Below are 8,553 nucleotides of genomic sequence, written 5' to 3' on the forward strand. Positions count from 1 at the left end.
TTGCACAACTTCCTCAACCCAACTGTTCTCCTTAAGAAACCCAGCTGGTATTTCTGTTCTTTTAAAAATTAGTTTATTCATCTGAGAGGCAGAGTTACAGACAGGGATCTTCTGTCTGTAAGGGAGAGACAGAGAGATCTTCTATCCACAATTTACTCCCTACGTGGCCGAAGCCAGGAGCCAGGAGCATCTTCTGGGTCTCCCACGTGAGTGCAGGGGCCCAAGCACTTGGGCCATCTTCCACTGCTTTCCCAAGCCATGAGCAGGGAGATGGATTGGAAGTAGAGCAGCCAGGACTTGAACCAGCATCCACATGGGATGCCGGCACTGCAGGTAGAGGCTTAGCCTACTATTGCCACAGCGCCAGCCCCTATTTCTGATCTTTTCCTCTGTTCAGATTGTGTGTTCTGTTGGGCAGGGCAGTTGAAAGCCTGAGCATTTATGAATGAAACACCACTTCCTTCATGGTACAGAGAAAGTTTTAGGTACTTTTGCCTGGATTGGAAGTATCCATGGACTGGAGAGGACTTCACCACAGCACCATATTTCTGGACCAGTGGAGGGCAGCAAGGAAACACAGTCTTGATTTTTAAAATTGTAGTTAGGACTTTAGTGAGAAAAAATACAGAGTTGCTTTCTTGCCATTCTGCTAAGCAGAAATGTCCCTAAATCTAGCATCACCTTTCTCATTGGTTTCTTTGTAGGGACACCTTGTTTAGGACTTGTTCCAGCTGGAAACCAGGCTTGCCAAGGGACTCCTGGGGAGGATCTGAGCAGACTGGATTGTGGAATGGCGCTAAGATGTAAAGAAGGAATGCCAGTGTGAATAGATAGCACTTAGGCAACACTGTTTTGTTCTGGACTAAACTTTCCAAGCTGGTTTCAAACTTCAGTGTTAAAAAAAAGGGGTGTGTGTGTGGCATTGTGGCATAGTGGGTGGAGCTTGTTTGAAAAGAGTAGATTTGGGGGCTGATGCTGTGGCATAGTGGGTAAAGCAGCCACCTTCATTGATGGCATCCCATATGGGTGCTGGTTGAAGTCCTGGCTGCTCCATTTCTGATCCAGCTCTCTGCTATGGCCTGGGAAAGCAGTAGAAGATGGCCAAGTCCTTGGGCCCCTGTACCTGCATGGGAGACCCTGAAGAAGCTCCTGGCTCCTGGCTTGGATTGGCAGAGCTCTGGCTGTTGTGGCCATTTGGGGAATGAACCAGTGAATGGAAGACTTTCTCTCTCTCTCTCTCTCTCTCTCTCTCTCTGCCTCTGTAACACTGGCTTTCAAATGAATAAGTACATTAAAAAAAAAGACAAAAAAAAAACTTCTGTAGGAAAAGTAGATAGCACAAGATGTTTCTATCCATGTGTATTTGTGAGTGAAAGCCAACCAATCAGGACGTCACATTTTATCCATGGTATTTTGTCCATGAAGGAAAAGAACAGCTGAGCGAATGGGCACTGCTCATCGTCCGTGTGGATCCCTGGCGAGTGGAGGAGAGAGGAGGAGCTATAAAGGGGATGGCACTGGTGCTTGGCAGAATGAGGGCTGCCTGGTGCCTCAGAGGCTGGGCTTGGCCTAGGCTGCTGTTCCTTTCAGCAGAGACTAATCTAGAAGTTAATGCTCAAACAAAGCACAAAACGAAACAAAAGGAAAGGCTTCCCTTGTATGAATTTTGGTACTCCCAGCATAGGAAAACCAAAGGTCTTTGCTCACTGTCTATACTGCAAGCCTTCCTCGACTCACCTTTTATTCCTGTGTCCTTTTTTTTTTTAATAGTAAAATACCCCTAATGGAAACTCTACCACATAAATCAGGTTTGTTTTTGCCATAACTTTTTTTTTTTTTTAAAAAAGACTCATTTTGTTTATTTGAAAGGCAGAGTTACAGTGAGAGAAGGAGAGAGAGAATCTTTCATCCACTGGTTCACTCCCCAAATGGCCATAATGGCTGCAGCTGGACCAGTTCAAAGCCAGGAGCCAGGAGCTTTTCTGGGTCTCACATATGGGTGCAGGGGCCCAAACACTTGGGCCGTCTTCTGCTGCTTTCCAAGGTGCATTAGCAGGGAGCTGGATCAGAAGTGGGCAGCCAGGACTTGAATTGGTGCTCATATTGGATGGCGGTGCTGCAGGCAACAGCTTATCATGTTGTATCACAACACTAGCCCAACATAAACTGGTTTTTTTAAGATTTATTTATTTGAGCGGCAGAGTTACACAGAGAGGTAGAGACAGAGAGAGAGGTCTTCCATCCACTGGTTCACTCCCCAAATGGCTACAACGATGGAAGCTGAGCCAATCCAAAGCCAGGAGCTTCTTCCAGGACTCTCATGAGGGTGCTGGGGCCCAAGGACTTGGGCCATCCTCTGCTGCCCTCCCAGGCCATAGCAAAGAGCTGGATCAGAAATGGAGCAGCCGAGATCAGAACTGGTGCCCATATAGGATGCCAGCACTGCACGCCAAGGCTTTAACCCACTGCACCACAGTATCAGCCCCCAGATGCCATTTTTTATAAAGATTTATTTTATTTATTTGAAAGTTACAGAGAGAGGAGAAGCAGAGAGAGAGGTCTTCCATCTGCTGGTTTACTCCCCAGATGACCTCAACGTCTGGAGCTATGTCTATCCCAAGCCAGGAGTCAGGAGCTTCTTCTGAGTCTCCAATGTGGGTGCAGGGGTCCAAGGATTTGGGCCATCTTCTACTGGTATCCCAGGCCATTGCAGAGAGCTGGATCAGAAATGGAGAAGCCAGGACTAAAACCAGCACCATATTGGATGCTGGTGCTTCAGGCCAGGGCGTTAACCCACTGCGCCACAGTGCTGGCCCCCCATATGCTATTTTTTAAACACCACAATTTATTTGTATGAAACATTTTTAATTTTGTTGTCTAACCATCACCCCCATCCATCTCCAGAGCACTTTTCATGTTACAGAATGGAAATCCAGCACCTGATAATGCATAACTCCACATTTCCACATGCCTCCAGCCCCTGGAAACCACCACTGTGCTTTCTTTCTTTCTTTTCAAAGCTTTATTTAATTGAAAGGCAGAGTAAGAAGTGCTTTCATTTGCTGGTTCACTCTCCTTACAGTTGGGGCTAGATTGGGCTGAAGTCAGGAGTCAGGAATTCCACCTTCTAGTGCTTTTCCGGGCCCATTTCAGAGAGCTGGATGGGAAACGGAGCAGCCAGGACTTGAACCTGCACTCTGATATGGGTTGCCGACATTGAAGGCCAGAGGCTTAACCCACTGTGCCACAACACCAGCCCCGAGTTCAATATTTTTGACCGCAAGATTCTTAGTGCAGACTTGCACAGACAACTGAAAGTTGACTGTGACTTCACAATGACTCCAATGAATGCACCTGTTTGGGCTCAAGTTAGATTGAAGCCTGGAAGCTTAGAGAAACCTAATGAAGGAGTTGGTGAAGAGGCTAAGGAGATGTTAAAAAGCCGTTTTCCATGCTCATGAGGGCCACGTTGATAAATCAGAAGAGATCTTGGCAGGCTCTAAGGAGGAACGCCTCTTAAATGAAGCCCTGGGGCAGCCGTCCCGTGGACCTCCTTCCCTGAAGGTCGCTGGGCCTGCAGGCTGGATGCTTTGCAAGAGGAAGGGTTTCACACAACAGCAGAGGCGGTGCGACCCCAGGCCCACCAATTCCCAGCAAGCTGACCTCTCGGGGCCTGTTTCCTCATCTATAAAGTATCTACAATATGACTGCTCTGTAGGCTGTTTGTACGGGACTCACAGGATGATATAATGTGGCACGGGTGGGGTGTGGTGGGGAGTGCTACACTGCCCAGATTCCTCTCAGTAACAAGGAACACAGTTCCTGCCGCTGCTAGGACTGTCAGTAAACAGCCTTCAAATGCCAGCCTCTTTGGGAATGGCCTCCGCGGCAGAGCTGCCTCCACCAAGGTCATGCCCTGTGACTGACCAACGTGGAGGTAGAAAGCCTTGGCCAGGGGCTGGCATTGTGGCACAGCAGGTTAAGCCACTGCTTGCAAGGCTGGCATCCCATGTAAATGCTGGCTTGAGTCCTGGGTGCTCTATTTCTGATGCAGCTTCCTAGTAAAGCGCCTATAAAGGCAGTGGAGGATGGCCCAAGGGCTTGGGTCCCTGTCACCCACACAGGAGATCCCTGTGGAGTTCCAGGCTTCTGGCTGCAGCCTGGCCCGACCCTAGCAGTGTGGTCAACTGGGGAGTGAACCAGCAGATGGAAGATTCTCATTCTCTCTCTCTCTCTCACTCTGTGTGTGTGTGTGTGTGTGTGTGATTCTGCCTGTGAAATAAATGTCTTAAAAAAAAAGTCATGGGGGCTGGCGCTGAGGCTTAGCAAGTAAAGCAGATGCCTGAAGTGCTGGCATATCCACTTTCGATCCAGCTCCCTGCTAATGTCCTGAGAAAGCAGTGGAAGATGGCCCAAGTGCTTGGACTCCAGCACCCATGTGGGAGACCCAGATGAAGATCTTGGCTCCTGGCTTTGGCCTTGCCCTGCCCTGGCTGTTGCAGCCATCTGAGGAATGAACCATAAGATGGAAGGCCTTTCTCTTTGTCAGGAGCCAGGAGCTTCTTCCAGGTCTTCACACTGGGGGCAGGGGTCCAGGTGTTACAGGAGTTTGGAGTTGTGCCTTCATCTCACGACTAGTAAGAATCATGATGTGCACAGCAAATGGGGTGAGAAAAGCAAGTGAAAGCAGATTTTATGAGAAGCAGACTCCCGCTTTTCAGGAGGGGTCCTCCAGGGTGGGGTCCATCCAGGTCCGGGTATTGGGAACTTCTACTGGAAGTGCACAGCAACTGATCAATTCTTCTACACAGTTTCAATATGCCAGGGGTCTGCTTTGTTTTTCTCTATGTCTCTTGCATAGGGGTCATGGTTCCTGACCAGTTAGCAAACTTGACCATGTGGACCACCTGGGAGATGTGACAGTTGAGAAGTATTGTTGATCTGGCCAGTTAAGGTAGGTTATGCCTACCTGATGGGTTGTGAAGTACTTGAAACGTGCTGTTGTGTGCTGTGGTCTGGTGTGATGCCAGAGCCTAGTTTATCATATGGTTGCCTATGGGTATGGGACCCACTGTGTTCCCCATCAATCATTTCCTTGGGGCAATGGTAGGTTTTACACAAGCACTTTTTTTTTTTTTGACAGGGAGAGTGGACAGTGAGAGAGAGAGAGAGAGAGAGAAAGGTCTTCCTTTTCTGTTGGTTCACCCCCCAATGGCCGCTTTGCCGGCGCACCCTGCTGATCCAAAGCCAGGAGCAGGGTGCTTCTCCTGGTCTCCCAGGTGGGTGCAGGGCCCAAGGACTTGGGCCATCCTCCACAGCCTTCCCAGGCCACAGCAGAGAGCTGGACTGGAAGTGGAGCCACCGGGACAGAATCCAGCGCCCTAAGTGGGACTAGAACCTGGTGTGCAGGCGCCGCAGGCGGAGGATTAGCCTATTGAGCCGTGGCGCTGACCATACAAGCACTTTCTTCCTTCTACGCACAGAGACCTTTTGTAACTGCCTATTAACCCCCTAACTCCTCACACAAGTATGTGGGCCTTCTGACACTGCTTTCTCTACACAGTTAGCAGGAACCTGAATCTGAAGTGGAGCAGGTGCAACATGAACTGGTGCCCCTATGGGATGCCAGAGTTGCAGACAGTGGCTTTACCAACTGCACACAGTGCCAGCCCCATTGTATTTGTTAGCTCTTCCTTGCTTTTGAGACTGGAAGGATGCTCCAGGCTACTCCTGTATCTTTCCTGCCAACTTGTCACCAGGCTTTTCTCCCATGATCTCCGGCTCCTCTTATTGGAGGTTGGTGTTAGAGACCCAACTGTGGGCACTGCAGCTACTCAAAATGTACACTGAGAACCCTGGCCCCCAGGTGATTCTTACACAACCTCGAACGGGGAGCCCTTTGCTCCAGCCCCGCTGTGAGGACAGTCATCATAACTGCTCTGCTCTGGAGGCCTATCTTTGCTCTCAGAGAATCCAGGGTCTTCCTCGGGCCTCCAAAACGTTCAGACTTTTATCTGTTCCCCTTGAGGACTGTCATTTCTTGGAATATGGTGCTAGTGAAGAGAGGCAGGAACAGGACGCTGTATTCCTTTGGTTTTTATGTAAACCACACAAATGTGCAGAAACTAAAATGAACTTTTAAGTTGAAACAACGAACAGGGTGGCCAGTGTTGTGGTGTAGCTGGTTAAGTGGCTACTTCTAGTAGCAGGTTCAAGTCCCTGATGCTCTGCTCCTGACCCAGCTTCTTGCTAACCTACCTAGGATGGCTTCAGAAGACAGCCCAATACTTGGGCCCCTGTTATCCATGTGGGAGACCCAGATGGAGCTCCGGGCTTCCAGTTTTGCCTGGCCCTGACCAGGCTGTTGAGGCCATCTGGGGAGTGAGCCAGTGTCTCTCCCTCTCTCCTCTCTATCACTCTGCCTTTGCAATAAATAAACAACTCTTTATAGAAAAAGAAAAACAGATAATAAACAGGAAGAAATTAAGAGCAACAGAGAATGGACCCAGGACAACGAAGGTCCTTTAAAAAAAAGTGGGTAGAAAATGGAAATAAAACACATCTATTTGGGTGCCACAATTTGAAATCCATGTGCCCTGTTTTCATAACATGCATTTTCTATGAACCTTGTGAAGACCCTCTGGTACAAGCAAAGCTTTCCATCGAGTCAGGTGCATACTTGGGCCCTGGGTCAGGAGCCCGCATGCTTGTCCTGCAAAACCCGGATGGTCAGTATTTTCCCCCATGCAGCCCGGGCCACATCTGCTGCATTGATTCCACTCTGCCGTTGGGGCAGGAAGGCCGCAAGAGACAACAGGAACTCAAGGAGCATGGCCGGGACCCAACGAAACTCTATTTACAAAGAGGCCGTCTGCCAGCCTGAGGCTGGGGCTCTGGTCTGCCTGCTCTGTTCTAGATGAACATACAACTTCAGCAAAGCAAACAGCCCTGCACCTTGTCAAGCAGCACCCCCACCTGAGGAGCGGTGCTTTGGGGGACCCGTTCCCCACTGCTCTTACAAATGGGCAGAAGGTTCTGCCAGCCTCTCCCTCCTGGGTGTACAGAACGGCTCATTTTGTTTTCTTGAAGTGGCCAGTTTTTTTTAAACTTTTATTTAGTAAATATAAATTTCCAAAGTACAGTTTAAGGATTAAAATGGCTTTTCCCCCCATAACTTCCCTCCTACCCGTTCCCTCCCATCTCCCGCTCCCTTTTTAAAAAAAAATTGCAGCTTTACTGTAATTCAGTGTATGTTTCGTGAAATATAACCATGGTGGACTGCAGGAATAATCATTTTTTTAAAGACATAGTTAAATCAGAAGTCTGTACTGAGTTGGGCAGAACGTGTTCCTGTGTTGGCAGACCTACAAGCATCAGGACTGACTTGTAGGGGATGGCTTGAGCAGCATGGAACTTCACGAATCTCAGGATGCTCGTACACTTCAGGACGCCTAAGGAAGAGTCGGGCCCTGCAGCCGCGGAAATGATGCAGGAAGGAAGCCAGGAGCCCCCAGCCTCCTAGCTCTGCCCCTCTCTGTGCTGCTGCTTCATCCTCTTGGCCAACAGAGCAGCTTCTCCTGGTTCCCAACACCGGTAGCAGCTGGAGTTCCCATCTCTCCTTGCCAAGAGGGCAGTCCGACTGCAGCATTTGCTTAGTTTGCATTCTGCATTGCTGGGGATCAGGGATTCTGCCCTTCCCTGATTACCCTTTAATATTATCAGCTTCTTCCTTAAATAACACGAGCAGTGGCTAATAGTCCCAATTATGTGTGTGTGTGTGTGTCTGTGTGTGTGTGTGTGTTGGGTAAGGCAACCACACGGAAGGGAACTGATAAAAGTAATCGTGGTCAGTGCATTCTGAATATTAGACAACATATCTCTATTAAAAATATGTTCATCTGGACTGGCATTGGGGTACAGTGTGTTACGCAGCTGTCTGCAACCTAGGCATTCATTATTAGAGTGCCAATCTAAGTCCTGCTGCTCTGCTTCTGATCCAGCTCTCTGCTGCATCTGAGAAGGCCATGGAAGATGGCCCAAGTATGTGGGACCCTGATACACATGTGGGAAACCAAAGGCTCTTGTCTTAGGCTGGCCCAGCCCTAGCTGCTACAGCCATTTGAGGGAGGAATCAGTGCATAGAAAAATCTCTCTCTTGGGGCTGGCGCTGTGACTTAGTGAGTAAAGCTTCCGCCTGCAGTGCCAACATCCCAGATGGGCGCCTTTTCGAGTCCCGGCTGCTCCCCTTCGATCCAGCTCTCTGCTATGGCCTGGGAAAGCAGTAGAAGATGGCCCAAGACCCTGGGTCTCTGCACCCACATGGGAGACCTGGAAGAAGCTCCTGGCTCCTGGCTTTGATTCAGCACAGCTTCGGCCGTTGCAGCCAACTGGGGAGTGAACCAGTGGATGGAAGACTTTCTCTTTCTCTCTCTCTCTCTTTCTCTCTCTCTCTGCCTCTCCTCTCTGTGTAACACTGCCTCTCAAATAAAAGGAATAAATTTTTTTAAAAGTCTCTCTCTTTCAAGTAAATAAATAAATAAATAATTTTTAAAG

This window comes from Oryctolagus cuniculus, chromosome 13 (genome assembly GCF_964237555.1).
Source record: "Oryctolagus cuniculus chromosome 13, mOryCun1.1, whole genome shotgun sequence".
Lineage (NCBI taxonomy): Eukaryota > Metazoa > Chordata > Mammalia > Lagomorpha > Leporidae > Oryctolagus > Oryctolagus cuniculus.